Below are 16246 nucleotides of genomic sequence, written 5' to 3' on the forward strand. Positions count from 1 at the left end.
CACAAGATTTGAGAGTAGGGTCAACACCAGTGCAAAGGATTCTGGGAGCTCAGGACACACATTTAGCAGCACCAAGAAGAGTGACATAAGGTTCAGAATTAGGGATCCTAAGGGTGAGTTTATGGCAGCTTTGCCTTCTCTGAGCCATGGGGGAAGCATGTAGTGATAAAAGGAAATAAAGCACCACAGCAGTCAACTAAGAGGAGAAGAATGATATCATCACTGTTTTTTTTTTTTTTTTTTTAATGACGTGGACCATTTTTGAAGCTGCTATTGAATTTGCTGCAATATTGCTTCTGTTTCATGTTTTGGTTTTTTGGCCATGAGGCATGTGGGATCTTGGCTCACCAACTAGGGACTGAACATGCACTCCCTGCATTGGAAGGTGAAATTCCAACCACTGGACCACCAGGGAAGTCCCTATTACAACTTGTTCTAGTGTTTGGCCTACATGGCATCAAACATGTGGACTTTGAGGACAGTCCAATGATGAACTGACTTTTTCATACTCTATTGTCTTTCCATGCTCATAAAGAGTCCCAGTTTTCTGTTTTCTAGATATTTTGCCTCTAGACACATGATCGAATCACCTGGTTGCCTGTTGAACTCTGACATCATATTGACTCAGGCTAAAGCTATTATGGGATATAAGGTTGATGTTTTTCTCAAACCATTAGCAAGGTCCTGGGTGAGGACATTTCTGTAGCCCAGTGCCTAATCCAGAGCAGACCTTCATTAAACTTTTGCTGAACTTGAGAGAATAGATTTAAATTGCTTCTCAGTAGACTTTTGTACCCATTTTCTTGACTACTGGTTATTGTGCAAATAATTTTATGGTAATGAACCCTGCCCTTTTTGTGTGTATGTGTGGTAATAAGATTACATAGTTAATAAGAAGAAAATAAGCTTGGAACTAGGCCCATGATCAAATCTCTATTTGGGCATTTACTTATAAATTTTGAGATTTTGAGATAATGATTTAAATGATCTGTCCTAGTTTATTTATCTGTAAAGTGGGGATAATAGTATTTCATGTCCCATAGAATTAAGGTGAAAGAGGAGAGTGAAAAAGCTGGCTTCAAACTCAGCATTCAAAAAACTAAGATCATGGCATCTGTTCCCAACACTTCATGGCAAATAGATGGGGAAACAGTGGAAACAGTGACAGACTTTATTTTCTTGGGCTCCAAAATCACTGCAGATAGTGACTGCAGCCACAAAATTAAAAGACACTTGCTCCTTGGAAGAAAAGCTATGACAAACCTAGATGATGTATTAAAAAGCAGAGACATTACTTTGCCAACAAAGGTCCATCTAGTCAAAACTATGGTTTTTCCAGTAGTCATGTGTGGACATGAGAGCTGGACCACAAAGAAGGCTGAGAACCAAAGAACTGATGTTTCTGATTTGTTGTGTTGGAGAAGACTCTTGGGAGTCCCTGGGACTGCAAGGAGATCAAATCAGTCATTCCTAAAGGAAATCAATGCTAAATATTCATTAGAAGGATTGATGCTGAAACTGAAGCTCCTATACTTTGGCCACCTGATGCAAAGAGTCGACTCATTAGAAAAGACTGTGATGCTGGGAAAGATGGAAGACAGGAGGAGAAGGGGACAACAGAGGATGAGATGGTTGGATGGCATCACTGACTCAATGGACATGAGTTTGAGCAAACTCCGGGAGGTGGTGAAGGACGGGGAAGCCTGGCATGCTGCAGTCCTTGGGTTCACAAAGACTCAGACATGGCTGAGCGATTGAACAAGAACAACCCTACAGAATTATTGTGAGAAGTACTTAAGACTTTTTCTGCCCCCTCTGAGTCAGGATGCTTTTGGCAGCAGGTAACAGGCACTCAGTTTCAAAAGCAGAAACTTCAGTTTCAGAATTGACATTCTAGGAATCAGCGAACTAAAATGGACTGGAACGGGTGAATTTAACTCACATGACCATTATATCTACTACTGTGGGCAGGAATCCCTTAGAAGAAATGGAGTAGCCATATAGTCAACAAAAGAGTCTGAAATGCAGTACTTGGATGAAATCTCAAAAACGACAGAATGATCTCCGTTCATTTCCAAGGCAAACCATTCAATATCACAATAGTCCAAGTCTGTGCCCCAACTGGTAATGCTGAAGAAGCTGAAGTTGAACAGTTCTATGAAGACCTACAAGACCTACTAGAACTAACGCCCCAAAAAAGATGTCCTTTTCATTATAGGGGACTGGAATGCAAAAGTAGGAAGTCAAGAAACACCTGGAGTAACAGGCAAATTTGACCTTGGAGTACCGAATGAAGTAGGGCAAAGGCTAATAGAGTTCTGCCAAGAGAATGCACTGGTCATAGCAAACACCCTCTTCCAACAACACAAGAGAAGGCTCTACACATGGACATCACCAGATGGCCAACACCGAAATCAGATAGATTATATTCTTTGCAGCCAACCATGCAGAAGCACTATACAATCAGCAAAAAAAAGACCAGGAGTTGACTGTGGCTCAGATCATGAACTCTTTATTGCCAAATTCAGACTTAAATTGAAGAAAGTGGGGAAAACCACTAGACCTTTCAGGTATGACCTAAATCAAATCCCTTCTGATTATACAGTGGAAGTGAGAAATAGACTTAATGACTAGATCTGATAGACAGAGTGCCTGATGAACTATGGACAGAGGTTCATGACATTGTACAGGAGACAGGGATCAAGACCATCCCCAGGAAAGAGAAATGCAAAAAATCAAAGTGGCTGTCTGAGGAGGCCTTACAAATATCTGTGAAAGAAGAGAAGCAAAAAGCAGGGGAGAGAAGGAAAGATATACCCATTTGAATGCAGAGTTCCAAAGGATAGCAAGGAGAGATAAGAAGGCCTTCCTTAGTGATAAATACAAAGAAATAGAGGAAAACAATAGAATTGGAAAGACTAGAGATCTCTTCAAGAAAATTAGAGATACCAAGGGAACATTTTATGCAAAGATGGGTTCAATAAAGGATAGAAATGGTATGGACCTAACAGAAGCAGAAGATATTAAGAAGAGGTGGCAAGAATACACAGAAGAACTGTACAAAAAAGATCTTCACGACCCAGATAATCATGATGGTGTGATTACTCACCTAGAGCCAGACATCCTGGGATGTGAAGTCAAGTGGGCCTTAGGAAGTATCACTACATCACTATGAACAAAGCTAGTGGAGGTGATGGAATTCCAGTTGAGTTATTTCAAATCCTAGAAGATGATGCTGTGAATGTGCTGCACTCAATATGTCAGCAAGTTTGGAAAACTCAGCAGGGGTCACAGGACTGGAAAAGGTCAGTTTTCCTTCCAATCCCAAAAAAAGTCAGTGCCTAAGAATGCTCAAACTACTGCACAATTGCACTCATCTCACATGCTAGTAAAGTAATGCTCAAAATTCTCCAAGCCAGGCTTTAGCAATACGTGAACCGTGAACTTCAAGATGTTTAAGCTGGTTTTAGAAAAGGCAGAGGAACCAGAGATCAAATTGCCAACATCTGTTGGATCATCGAAAAAGCAAGAGAGTTCTGGAAAAACTTCTATCTCTGCTTTATTGACTATGCCAAAGTCTTTGACTGAGTGGATCACAATAAACTGTGGAAAATTCTGAAAGAGATGGGAATACCAGACCACCTGACCCACCTCTTGAGAAACCTGTGTGCAGGTCAGGAAGCAACAGCTAGAAGTGGACATGGAAAAACAGACTGGTTCCAAATAGGAAAAGGAGTACGCCAAGGCTGTATATTGTCACCCTGCTTATTTAACTTATATGCAGGGTACATCATGAGAAACACTGGTCTGGAAGAAGCACAAGCTGGAATCAAGATTGCTGGGAGAAATATCAACAACGTCAGATATGCAGATGACACCACCATTTGGCAGAAAGTGAAGAAGAACTAAAGAGCCTCTTGATGAAAGTGCAAGAGGAGAGTAAAAAGTTTGGCTTAAAGTCAACATTCAGAAAACTAAGATCATGGCATCCGGTCCCATCACTTCATGACAAATAGATGGGGAAACAGTGGAAACTGTGGCTGACTTTATTTTGGGGGGCTCCAAAATCACTGCAGATGGTGCCTGCAGCCATGAAATTAAAAGACACTTACTCCTTGGAAGGAAAGTTATGACCAACCTAGACAGCATATTAAAAAGCAGAGACATTACTTTCACAACAAAGGTCTGTCTAGTCAAGGCTATGGTTTTTCCAGTGGTCATGTATGGATGTGAGAGTTGGACTGTGAAGAAAGCTGAGCACTGAAGAATTGATGCTTTTGAACTGTGGTGTTGGAGAAGACTCTTGGGAGTCCCTTGGACTGCAAAGAGATCCAACCAGTCCATCCTAAAGGAGATCAGTCCTGGGTGTTCATTGGAAGGACTGATGTTGAAGCTGAAACTCCAATACTTTGACCACCTGATATGAAGAGCAAGTCATTTGAAAAGACCCTGATGTTGGGAAAAATTGAGGGCAGGAGGAGAAGGGGAGGACAGAGTATGAGATGGTTGGATGGCATCACTGACTAAATGGACATGAATTTGGGTGAACTCTGGCAGTTGGTCATGGAGAGGGAGGCCTGGAATGCTGTGGTTCATGGGGTCTCAAAGAGTTGGACGCGACTGAGCAACTAAACTGAACCAAACTGAACAGACACTCAAGATTGGCCTGATTTATGATGTTCACTATTAACTTACAAAGAAACTGTTGGTTAGCAGTTCCAGGGTCTTCAATTACAACAGTTTCAGCTGGGACCCAGACTCTATAGCTTCATGATGTGCCATGTTGCATTGATTCTTTTTCAATTTATACTTGATGACTACAAGATGGGTGCTCCAACTGCAGGGTACCATGTGATAGCATTGCCCCCAAGAAGAATGTTGCCAAAAGCTTTTTTTCTTAGGGATCTATCCTACAAATGAAAGCCTCCTGTGATGGACTTCACCTTACGAATTTTTGGCCAGACCTGTATCCATCTCAAGACCATACTTGAGGAGGAGGAAGGACCATGCTTCTTTTCTGTGATCAAGGCATCTCTGCTTCCAAGCAGGAGGATGGAGAGGACTGTCTGCTGGGTTAACTTTAAGTGACATCTGCCATACTTCCTACACATGCTTCCCTCCCTGCCTACCTTCTCCTCACATGCCTTATCTGTAGCCAGTGCCTCTGAACTTTGTTTTCTTCTAGAGGTCATGATCCCCAATACACTGGAAGTTCTAAAGGGTTAAGTAGGAACCCCATCCAACATGTTTTTTTTTTTTTATTTTCATATTCTGTCTCCCCCAATACAGCATAAAGCCTTGAAGAATAAAGATTGTCTCATGCTCATTTTTGTTTCTAGTACCTAGCACAGATCCTGCTTGATGGTTTCTGTTTAAAGTAGGCTTGTTAAATGAAATAAGTGTGTCTGAGACCTGAAATTTAATGAGAAATTCATGCAGATTAGAGTAGGAGTGAGGCTCTAGTTCAACAAAGGACCTATGAGTATAAGGTAGAAGAGTGATTAACCAAAATGCCTGATAGGTAGAAACTCAGATATTAACACCTACCTTGCTGTTGATTTGCAAAGTAATCTCCTTTGCACCTAAAGGCAGCTTCTGTCTGGGAAGGGAGGAGGAGCTGGGAATAGTGTGAACCAGCTGGGTCTAGCATAAATGGTGCTGTGTGGATGTGTGTGAGTGTGTACTGAGCCACGTGGGACTCTTCATGGTCAGTAACCGACCCCTCAGGTCTAGTGGTTATGGCTTCTACATGCATTCTCTTCCCTAGACTTGGTGTTGTGGCTAAGCCACAAAACTGAAGTTCCCTGGGATTCGGGATCATCTGATGAGTAGCAGCTCTCACAGGACATTTGGTTTTCCTGTAGGCTTCCCCTGAGAGCAGAATAGTTTTGCTAAGCTACTTACATTTGGGGGTTAATTTGTTATTGCAGCCTAATCTGTTTATGTGAAGGAGAAGCTGGAAAGTCAAGAGGAAGTTGTCAAAATGTTGTAGCATGTTCTTTTCCTTGCCCTGATGGGGAAGGGGAGGTGGGTACCACCCTTTCACTTCTACCTAGTTAGAGGGGCCTCAGAGGGGCCATGCAGAGAGCTAGACATCTTCATCCGGGGACCACAAGGGGGCCCAGAGACTGCTGGATCCAGAGCAGGAAGTCTGAAGGTGAGATACTATGGCCAGCAGGAGAGCTGACTGCTTTGAGCGTAGGCTATGCTTCTGGAGTTTGCAGGACAAGGATGGATGAGATAAAGTCAGAGCCAAAAGTTGATACAGAGGGACTTTGTGCAAGTTAGCTACTTTTAGGGGTGTTAGGACCTGACAGAGCCAGGCTGTGTCTGGGGTGCTGCAGAGGCTGGAGTGAATTCAGAGCAGCCATTTGGAGGAGGGGACGCCGACCAACAGGCTCTGCTGTACCTGTGCAAAAGAACCCCCAAGAGAAAGAATCAGCCTTCACCCTCTGCCACAGCTGGAGGCTGTCCTTTCCTGCTCTTGAATTCTCCTTCCTGCCCCCCCTGGAGGAAGCAGAGGTGACTTTTCAACTGAGGAAAGGACCAGATGCTTTAGGTGGGGAAATGGAGAATGTGGCCTTGACCCCCCCTCCTGAATGAGGAAGGAACTTTGCTATTAAGTATAGTCGACAGTTTTGACTCTTGATTGAGACTGAATAGTTATATTATGAACAAAAATTTGGAGTTTAAAAGTAGAGAATTTTTCAAACATATACAAGAAGGGCAGAAAAAAATAGAGAAAAATAGTATGAAGAAGAAAGTCCCACAGACCAGATCTGCAAGAGTGGAGAAAAATATGTGTGTGTTGTTTTATTTTTGCTTTGCTCTACTTTCTCTGTCAAAGGTATGGTTTCACAAACATCGCATATGATACTGATCATAATAACAGCAAAATAGCTGAAACAGAATGTATGTTTGTGCTCAGTGATGTCTCTTTGTGACCCCACAGACTGTAACCCTCCAGGCTTCTGTGTTCATGGGATTTTCCCAGCAAGAATACTGGAGTGGGTTGCCATTTCCTTCTCTACGGGATCTTCCTGACCTGGGGATCAAACCCACGTTTTCGGCGTCTCCTGCACTGGCAGGCGGGTTCTTTACAGCTGAACCTCTGGAGAAGCCAAGCCACAAAACAGAACAGTAACCTGAAATATGTGATAGGAGAGAGATCTTTCCTTGAGCGATCTCACAGAGTATGACAGTGAATAATGTATCACTCTTCTAATTATAGAACATAATCTCCTAGTATGGAACAGGATACCAAAAGCCAGAGTTTCATGAGCCTCCTGTATCTGCCTTAAAACACTTCAGTGTCTTTAAAAAAAAAAATCAATTAATTGTAATGCAAAATTCCTTGACAAAACCCAGAGGAAAATTTAACAATAATTTTCCTAAATGCCTTTTATTTTTGGTAACAATAAAAACAGCAAAACTAGAGATTATACTCTACAAACATGTTCCACAAAGAAACAGGTAATTACATTTTTATCAACTGCACTTCTTGCCTTTTTAAAAGTGTGCGTTTCATTCTCCTCTAAAATGTTTTCCCTTATCTACTGTTGCCCTGCAAGAGCAGCAAATAGTGCAGTGATAAGCTCGGTAATTATGGACACTGTAGGTTCTGGAAGATTTTCGTGGCTGGAGTCAATGGGCAGCATTATTATCTGAGGCCATCACACTGGGTTAAGTGTCCTTCAGGATGAATCCTCAGAGGATCTCAGTGAGTCTTCTGAGTCATCAGTACAGCCTAGTGGGGGGTAGGGCTGGGTAATGGGTAAATGAAGGGCTTTGAAGACGGCTTTGGAGATGACAACCCCCAACCAGTACCCCCTCTTCTCTACCTGACAACTGTGCAATTTTGGGCAAGTCATTTAACTCACTTAAGGCTCGAGTTTCTTCCTTACAATAATGTGGTTATGACCTACTGAGGTTTACCTTGAAGGTTGAATGTGCTAATACACATAAAACACTAATACAATGCCAGGTAAATAGCATGCTAAAGACTAATGAAGGGAATTATTTCAGCCTGATGATACAATGACATTCCCTAGAATGATACAAGAGTGGATGATGCTAAAAGGATAAAGCAGTAATAATGAAATGAGAATTGGGTAACTATAAAAGGAGTCAGTGATAAAACAATGTAAAATTAATAACAAAATATGTGCATGTCACAGGCCAAAGATATACAGTTTTCTACTTTCAAATTATTTTATAACTGTGAGAGACCTGACATTCTCTTTTAAAATTGAGGAAAGAATTAATTACTTGACCCATTTAGGACTATGCCTTCTAAACTGATGTACGGCAAGCATCTTAGAAGAATCAATGCAGTTTGCTTCTGTCTCGTTTCACGGTAGTAGTCTGCTTGACTGACTCATTAGAGGATTCTCAAAGGCTTTGCCAATAGTCCCTTCCAACTGTGTTATTGGTGCTCGAGCCGTATTTGAATTGCCTTACAAAGGTGGGGTTGGGCTGTGCTTCCCTGAATGTGAGCTGATTGCTCTGTAGAGACCTCTGGTTCTAGAAATACGGGTGTACTTTAAAATCTCTCTTGCTTGCATACAAAAGTGTCAGGGGATTGCTTCTTGCTGAGGGGCTGGGTTTTTTTAACCTAGTGGTAAAAGTGAAAGTGAAAGCTGTGTCCGGCTCTTTGCTACCCCATGGACTCTCCATGGAATTCTCCAGGCTAGTATACTTGAGTGGGGTAGCCTTTCCCTTCTCCAGGGGATCTTCCCAACCCAGAGATCACACCCAGGTCTCCCGCATTGTGGGTTGATTCTTTACTAGCTGAGCCACTAGGGAAGCCCAAGAATACTGGAGTGGGTAGCCTATCCCTTCTACAGCGGATCTTCCTGACCCGGGAATTGGCCGGGTCTCCTGCATTGCAGATGGATTCTTTACCATCTGAGCTATGAGGGAAGCCCTAACCTAGTGGAAAGACTGTGAATTCCTGGGAATAGTCACCCTGCTGTGTTTCCTTCCTGAACCTAAAGATCTTGGGTTTGCATCTTTGGCAGAATTGGACACTGTCTGCAGCTTTTTTTGAAAAAAGATTTTTTTTTTTTGATGTAGACCATTGTTAAAAGTCTTCATTGACTTTGTTACAATACTGCTTCTGCTTTATGTTTTGTTTTCTTGGCCAGAAAGCATATGGGATTTTAACTCCCCAGGCAGGGCTTGAACCTGCAGCAACTGCATTGGAAGGTGAAATCTCAACCACTGGACCACCAGGGAAATTTTTGTCTGTAACTTTGAACTTGCGGCCATTCAGTCCCAGGCTCAGAGCGAGTCCAGAGCATCCTCAGAGGCAGTGGTATGTATGGAAGGGACTGGGTGGATTGGTTTTTCTATAAAGACTGCCCAGACATTGCAGAGAGGGCTTGAGGAGATTCAAGGTGGAAGGAATGAGTGGAGACACAAACACCAAGTCACACGGCATGCTCAGCTCCATCTGTGCCCAGGCACTGCCTCCCCAGGTGTGCTCTGGCTCACAGATTATTCTGACCCTTCCTGTTCTCTGCCTTCCTTGGATGGGGTGCCATCTGGTCCTCCCCACGGGTATTATTTCTCAGACAGTGACAGTGACAGATAATGAACACAAACCATCCATTTTCTCCTGCCAGCAGCTCTCTAATACCCAGAAAGGCGTATGTGTGGATGTACGTACATGGTGGTAGACCCCTTCCTCTCATTTATCTGCTTCAGCTCTTATCCTAATGCCCCACATTTACCTTCATCATTAGTAACCTCCAAGAGGTCACAAACAGGGCTCATCTCTTTTTCTTCTGTTTTCTTCCCATTATAAAAGGAGCATGTCAATTTTTCACTATTAAAAAAATTTGAAAATAAATAAAATAAAACAGGATTTTGAAACCCCACCACTGAGAGATACTGGGTATTTATGTTGTTTTTCTATCTTGGTTTGACCTTGTGTATGTATACAGTTGAAATCATACCACATATTGCATGTTCTGTCTTATTTCATATAGTATTATATTATGAGCATTTTCTTATACCAATAAACCTATTTCTCATAACTTTAATGGCTAAGACTATTCCATTGTACAGGTATTTCTGATTTATTTAACCTTTCCCTTGCTGCTGTATCTGATTTTTCACTGTCATAGACAGTGCCGCAGCAAGGATCTTTCTCCGTAAATCTTTGCTGGCCTCTCAGAGGTTGGGAAACACAGTGCTAAATGCTTTCCAGAGAACATGTATCCATTTGTAGTCCCTTCAGTGCTGTTCCATTTGTAGTTCCTTCAGTCTTGTCTCAGAGTTCCACTTCCAGCAAACTCTCTTCATTGCCATAATGTATCATCTTTTACTGCCTATTTAAAAAAAAGAAATGACCTTCTACTGTTATTTCAACATGCATGTCTCTGATAATTAATGTCATCTGTATAGCCTTACTTTTTGGGGCTCTACTTGCCCCCAAAGGGTGACTTCTGCATTTGTAGTCAATATGAGCAGGAAGTCCAATATGCCTTCTTGAGGCCTCCCAGCTACACCTGCATGCCTGCCTCATCTGAGAACCCCCAGGGTGGAATCTGTCTGACATCCAAGTGTCTAGGAATAAGGTAACTGGAGAATCTAATTGGTACCTTCTGCCAGAGGCTGCTGAGGGGGTGCTGGTTGAAGGCTGGTCCTGTGAAGTTCAGGTCCTCATCTGTGTGTCCCTCACATGTTCACTCACTGTGTTCAAGCTCAGCCACGGTGTCATGTTGGCTGGATTGGGGGTGAGGGTCATGCTTGTTGACACTGTTCCTTGCTACCCTGAATCTAGCCTGTGAGTTTCAAGGACGCTATAGTGCCTGAGCTGTTAGATACCTCCAGTCTTTCTGGGGAGGTCCTTTTGGTGACCCGAGCATCCTTTCTCTCAGCAGACCTTAAGGAAACACCTGGTCCAGCCAAGGTGCTAGTTTAGAATCTGGGAGCTGGGGGGCAAGACCTGTGATCTCAGAGGGTTTTAGGCTGTTAATGAAGTGGATATTCCTTCTGAGGGATTTGCCTACCAAGGGCAGGGAGCTTTTCCTAAAGCCTGGGTGTGACAGTATCCTTTGGGGGTCTGACTGCCTGACTTTGAATCCTGGCCTTACCATTTCTGAGCTGCATAATCTTGTGCAGTTTGCTTAATCTCTTTAAGACTCAATTTCCTCATCTGTGAAAGAGGGCTTATTTAAGTACCTTCCTCTTAGGATCCCTGTGAGGATTAAATGAGATAATCCATGCGAAGTGTATAATGTTGTCCCTGGCACAAAGATATGCAACATAAGTTAGCCACAAAATTACTATGCTAAGTCACTTTAGTTGTCTGATTCTTTGTGACCCCATGGACTGTAGCCCGCCAGGCTCCTCTGTCCATGGGATACTCCAGGCTCATAAATACTGAAGTGGGCTGCCATGCCCTTCTCCGAGGGATCTTCCTGATCCAGGGATCAAACCCATGTCTCTTGTGTCTCCTGCATTGGCAGGCAGGTTCTTTCCACTAGCACCATCTGAGAAGCCCCAAAACGTCCTATTATATCTGAATGAAAGTTTTGCTACCAGGGGACTTCTCCTTCATTATGTGGAGAAACTGCCTGAAACTTCTCGTTTGAAAAATTCTGTTTTAAATTCATTGATTAGTAAAGTTAAACACTCCTACTCCCACCTCTGCCTCTGCGATATTTATTTGCTCTTTGCAAATTGCGGGTAAGCCATTTTGTGTTTTCTGCTTTCTTTTGATTCTTTAGTTAAGCTTTTTATTTAGAGATAGCTGTCTATTCACATGTAGTAATAAGTAAGACAGAGAGATTCCATGTAGCCCTTATCTCAGCTTCCTGAGCAGCTCTGTGTATGTGTGTGTGTATGTATTTACTTATTTTTCCAAACAGTTCCTCTGTTTTTCAGATTATATCATTTCTATTGCCCCCATCTTCACACTGATTCTTTCTTCTGTTCTCTACATTCTGATGCTGAGTCCATGCACTGAGTTTTTATTTAGGTTTTCTATTTTCCCATTCTAAAATTTTTATTTGGTTCTTCTTTACATCTTCTGTTTCTTTGCTGAGATTTTCTAATTCTTGCTAAGTCTTTCTATGTTTTCATTAGTTTCAAACATGTTCTAAATTGTTCCCTGAAACATTACATGATGGCTGATTTAAAACCCTAGTCAGATGATTTTAACACCTCTGTGTAGGTGTCTATTTTTCCCACATTCCCAATGAGGTCTTCTTAGTTTTTTTGCAAGATGAGAAATTACTGATTGAAACCTGAACATTTAAGGTATTATGTTACAGACTCTGGGTCTTAGTTAGACCTCCTGTTTTAGCTGGCATTTGTAGCGTCACTCTGTCAGAGGAAGGGAGCTCACCCTTGTTACTGCCCAGCAGGGTGGGAATCCCAGGCCCTTCATCCCCTCTGTTGACCCTCAAGGGTGGTGGGCGCCTTCTTACTGCTGGGTGGGGGTAAAAGATTGACTCACCATGAAGTCTTTATGACACCTTTGCCTGGGAGCGGAGCCTTATCACAGCTCTCTCATGGCCTCTGAGTGGGGGCAGGGCAGCCTCATTACAGCGGATGCTGGAGAAGTCCCGACTCAGTGCTGGGCCTCCTGTGACCCCCAGCGTGGCGCCTTGTTACTGCTGGTAGGTTACTTATTTGGTGCTGTGATATTGAAGCCTTCCCACACGGCCTCCACAAAGTGGGGGTGGGGGGCCTCACTGCTGCCCATTACGTGCCTCTTGTTGTTGTTGTTCAATTGCTGAGTTGTGTCTGACTTTTTGTGACCCCATGGACTGCAGCTCACCGGGCTTCCTGTCCTTAACTATCTCCTAGAATTTGCTCAAACTCATCCATTGAGTTGGTGATGCCATCCAACCCTCTTATCCTCTGTCGTCCCCTTCTCCTCCTTCCCTCAGCCTTTCCAGCACCAGGGTCTTTTCCAGTGAGTCAGCTCTTCACATCAAGGTGGCCAAATTATTGGAGTTTCAGCTTTAGCATCAACTTCCAGTGAATATGCAGGGTCTCCTGGCAACTATGATTCACAACTGCTCCCTACTCTGCCTTTCCTGCCATAACCCTTATGGAAGAGTTTGGGCACCTTCTTACAGACCAAAGGGGATGGACATTTAAGCTCCCCACTTGGCCTTTGCTGGCATGGGTGGAGTGGGCCAGAGTTTTATCTGTCATGTTTGACTAGAGGAGAACATTAGGATCTAAAATTTATCTGCTTCGCTAGGCTGCTCTTTACATGGTCCTTTCATTAGGAAGGTGCTTCCCTGGTGGCTCAGATGATAAAGAATCTGTCTGCAGTGGAGGAGACCTGGGTTCGATACCTGGGTTCAGAAGATCCCCTGGAGCAGGGGATGGCTACCCCTCAAGTATTCTTGCCTAGAGAATTCCATGGAAAAGGGATCCTGGTGGGCTACAGTCCACGGGGGTGCAAAGAGTTGAACACTACTGAGAACTAACACTTCATTAGGGAGAGTAGGCTTTTGGGGGGCCTTTTTTTCAGTCTGCATCTATTGGCCTTTCCAGCTGAAGATGCCAGCTTCTTCAGCTCCATGTCTGGGGTAGATATATGGGGAAAACCCAAGAAGCTCCTCACTCTGTCATCATTCCTCAGGTACAAGGTCCCAGCTGATCTGCCTCTTACCCTCCACCTTTCAAAGTATTCTTGTTTGTTTTATCTGTAAATTCAGGGGCTTTGGTTGTACTTATTGGGATCAGGGAAACATGTTCCCCAGAAGTGGAAGTTTCTCTCTGCCTCATTTTCAAAAATAAGGTTTTATTCCTTTCCTTATAAACTTTTCACAGGTCAAATGTTAAGGATATCAACCTCCTGAATGTAAGAATCCTTTCCCATATGTGGTTATCTGTATGCTTCTTTAAGACTTGTGCTATATTCACTTTAAAAAATCATATTGATGATAGTGATGATGTTGATGATGGTGTACCAGAAAGTATTAGCTAAAATCAAGTGCTCAGCTATTTAGGCAAATTGAGTTATCAGGGCTGTCTCCTGTTGCCATAGATAATTTTGAATTAGCTTCAGGGAAGTGAAGCCTTCATAGCAGATTCAAGGTTTGGCACGTCCTTGTCCTCCATGAGGATTTGATACTTTTAGGGGACTGAACAGGAGGCTGCTGGTAACAGGAGCACATTGGTCTCCAGCTGGGCTGAAGAAGTTCCTATCAGTGATCCACGCTGGCTCTGCCAAAGGACCTTGATGATGCCTTAGAGTCTTGGATAATTAGAGTTTCAGTGAAAAGCCTGTACCCATGGCAAAATGCTGGAGATCTTCCCTTTATAACAGCAGCAAAAATGAGAATTTCCTGAGTCTTAGTGACTTTGGGGACATTATTTATATAACACTCTCACATACCTGCTGGGCTTCTGTTCCCTCCAATCAGGAAAGACTGACAGGAAAATTGTGACCTTTGGGATGATGGTTTTGGGTGATTCTACATCTTTTTTGCCCTTCATTCATCTATCCATTAATTGAATCATCTATTCCATTTTTCATCCACTTACTGGAGAACTACCCTTATGGCAGAAAGTGAAGAAGAACTAAAGAGCCTCTTGATGAAAGTGAAAGAGGAGAGTGAAAAAGTTGGCTTAAAGCTCAACATTCAGAAAACTAAGATCATGGCATCCAGTCCCATCACTTCCTGGCAAATAGTTGGGGAAATAATGGAACCAGTGGCAGACTTTTTTATTTTGGGCTTCAAAATCACTGCAGATGGTGACTGCAGCCATGAAATTAAAAGATGTTTACTTCTTGGAAGGAAAATTATGACCAACCTAGACCACATATTAAAAAGCAGAGACATTACTTTGCCAACAAAGGTCCGTCTAGTCAAGGCTATGGTTTTTCCAGTGGTCATGTATGGATGTAAGAGTTGGACTATAAAGAAAGCTGAGCACAGAAGAATTGATGCTTTTGAACTGTAGTGTTGGAGAAGACTCTTGAGAGTCCCTTGGACTGCAAGGAGATCCAACCAGTCCATCCTAGAGGAGATCAGTCCTGAGTGTTCATTGGTAGGACTGATGTTGAAGCTGAAACTCCAATACTTTGGCCACCTGATGCTAAAGAAAGAAAGAAACAAACAAAGAAAGAAAGAAAGTGAAGTTGCTCAGTCGTGTCCGACTTTTTGTGACCCCATGGATTGTAGCCTACCAGTCTCCTCCACCAATGGGATTTTCCAGGCAAGAGTACTGGAGTGGGTTGCCATTTCCTTCTTCAAGAGATTTTCCCAACCCAGGGATCGAACCCAGGTCTCCTGCATTACAGGCAGACACTTTACCATCTGAGCTACCAGGGAAGCCCAAAAGCTGACTCACTTGAAAAGACCCTGATGCCGGGAAAGGTTGAAGGCAGGAGGAGAAGGGGACAACAGAGGATGAGATGGTTGGATGGCATTACCGACTCAATGGACATTAGTTTGGGTAAACTCCAGGAGTTGGTGATGGACTGATGTGCTGCGGTTCATGGGGTCACAAAGAGTTGAACACGGCTGAGTGACTGAACTGAACTGAACTACTGGAGAACTACATTATTTTCAGGAGGCATCAGGGAAACAAATGAAAAACACCCTTTATCCTGGTAGGATGATTATGAGTAGGGGAGACAATGACCATTAAACTTAAAGCCATGATGGAAGTACGGGATCATCCCAGAGTGCAGAGCAGACTAGCAGTGGACAGTCAGAAAGGGCTTCTCAAAGGAGGTGGACTGAATCTTGCTGAGAAAAGGAATTAGCCAAGCCAAGAGCAAGCAGGCATGCAAGGCTGACCACTGCAGCAGACGGATGTGGCTCCAGGGTGGTTGGACCACAGAGTGGGAAATACTAGGCACGTGGGAGGTAATCCTGAGAGGGTGAAGAGGTTTGGTGCTCCGTGGCTTTGCTGTCAGGCTACCGAGCCTGAATTTCAGCCTAAGGACGACATGTGACCATGAAGAGCTTTTTTGTGGAATAGTAGCACAGTATTCCAGAATGTCCATCTGACTATCTTGCAGAAGAAGAAGGGACTGGTGAAGGATGAGCCTTTGGTTGTATGTAATCCCTGGCCACTTCGATCTTGGAGGAATTTGGTATCTTTATTTGAACCAAGATAGGAGTGACGTTTTATGACCATAAGAATAGTATTTTTGTTGTTATTGTTGTCACTGAGGATTGGGAGAATGGAAGATGGCTCATGTTTTGTGGGGAACACTCCAGCCATACGATATGGGTGAGCATATATTAGCTGAAGTTTG

At 43.2% G+C, this 16246-nt stretch overlaps 1 non-coding gene across 1 annotated transcript; it reads right to left on the minus strand.

Moving 5' to 3' along the window:
* Nucleotides 1-15239: 15239 nt before the first annotated feature.
* On the minus strand, nucleotides 15240-15311 carry TRNAY-GUA (transfer RNA tyrosine (anticodon GUA)). Its single transcript has one exon. It is a non-coding gene; the product is annotated as a tRNA-Tyr (tRNA).
* Nucleotides 15312-16246: the final 935 nt, after the last annotated feature.

The sequence above is a fragment of the Muntiacus reevesi genome, chromosome 3, assembly GCF_963930625.1.
Source record: "Muntiacus reevesi chromosome 3, mMunRee1.1, whole genome shotgun sequence".
Lineage (NCBI taxonomy): Eukaryota > Metazoa > Chordata > Mammalia > Artiodactyla > Cervidae > Muntiacus > Muntiacus reevesi.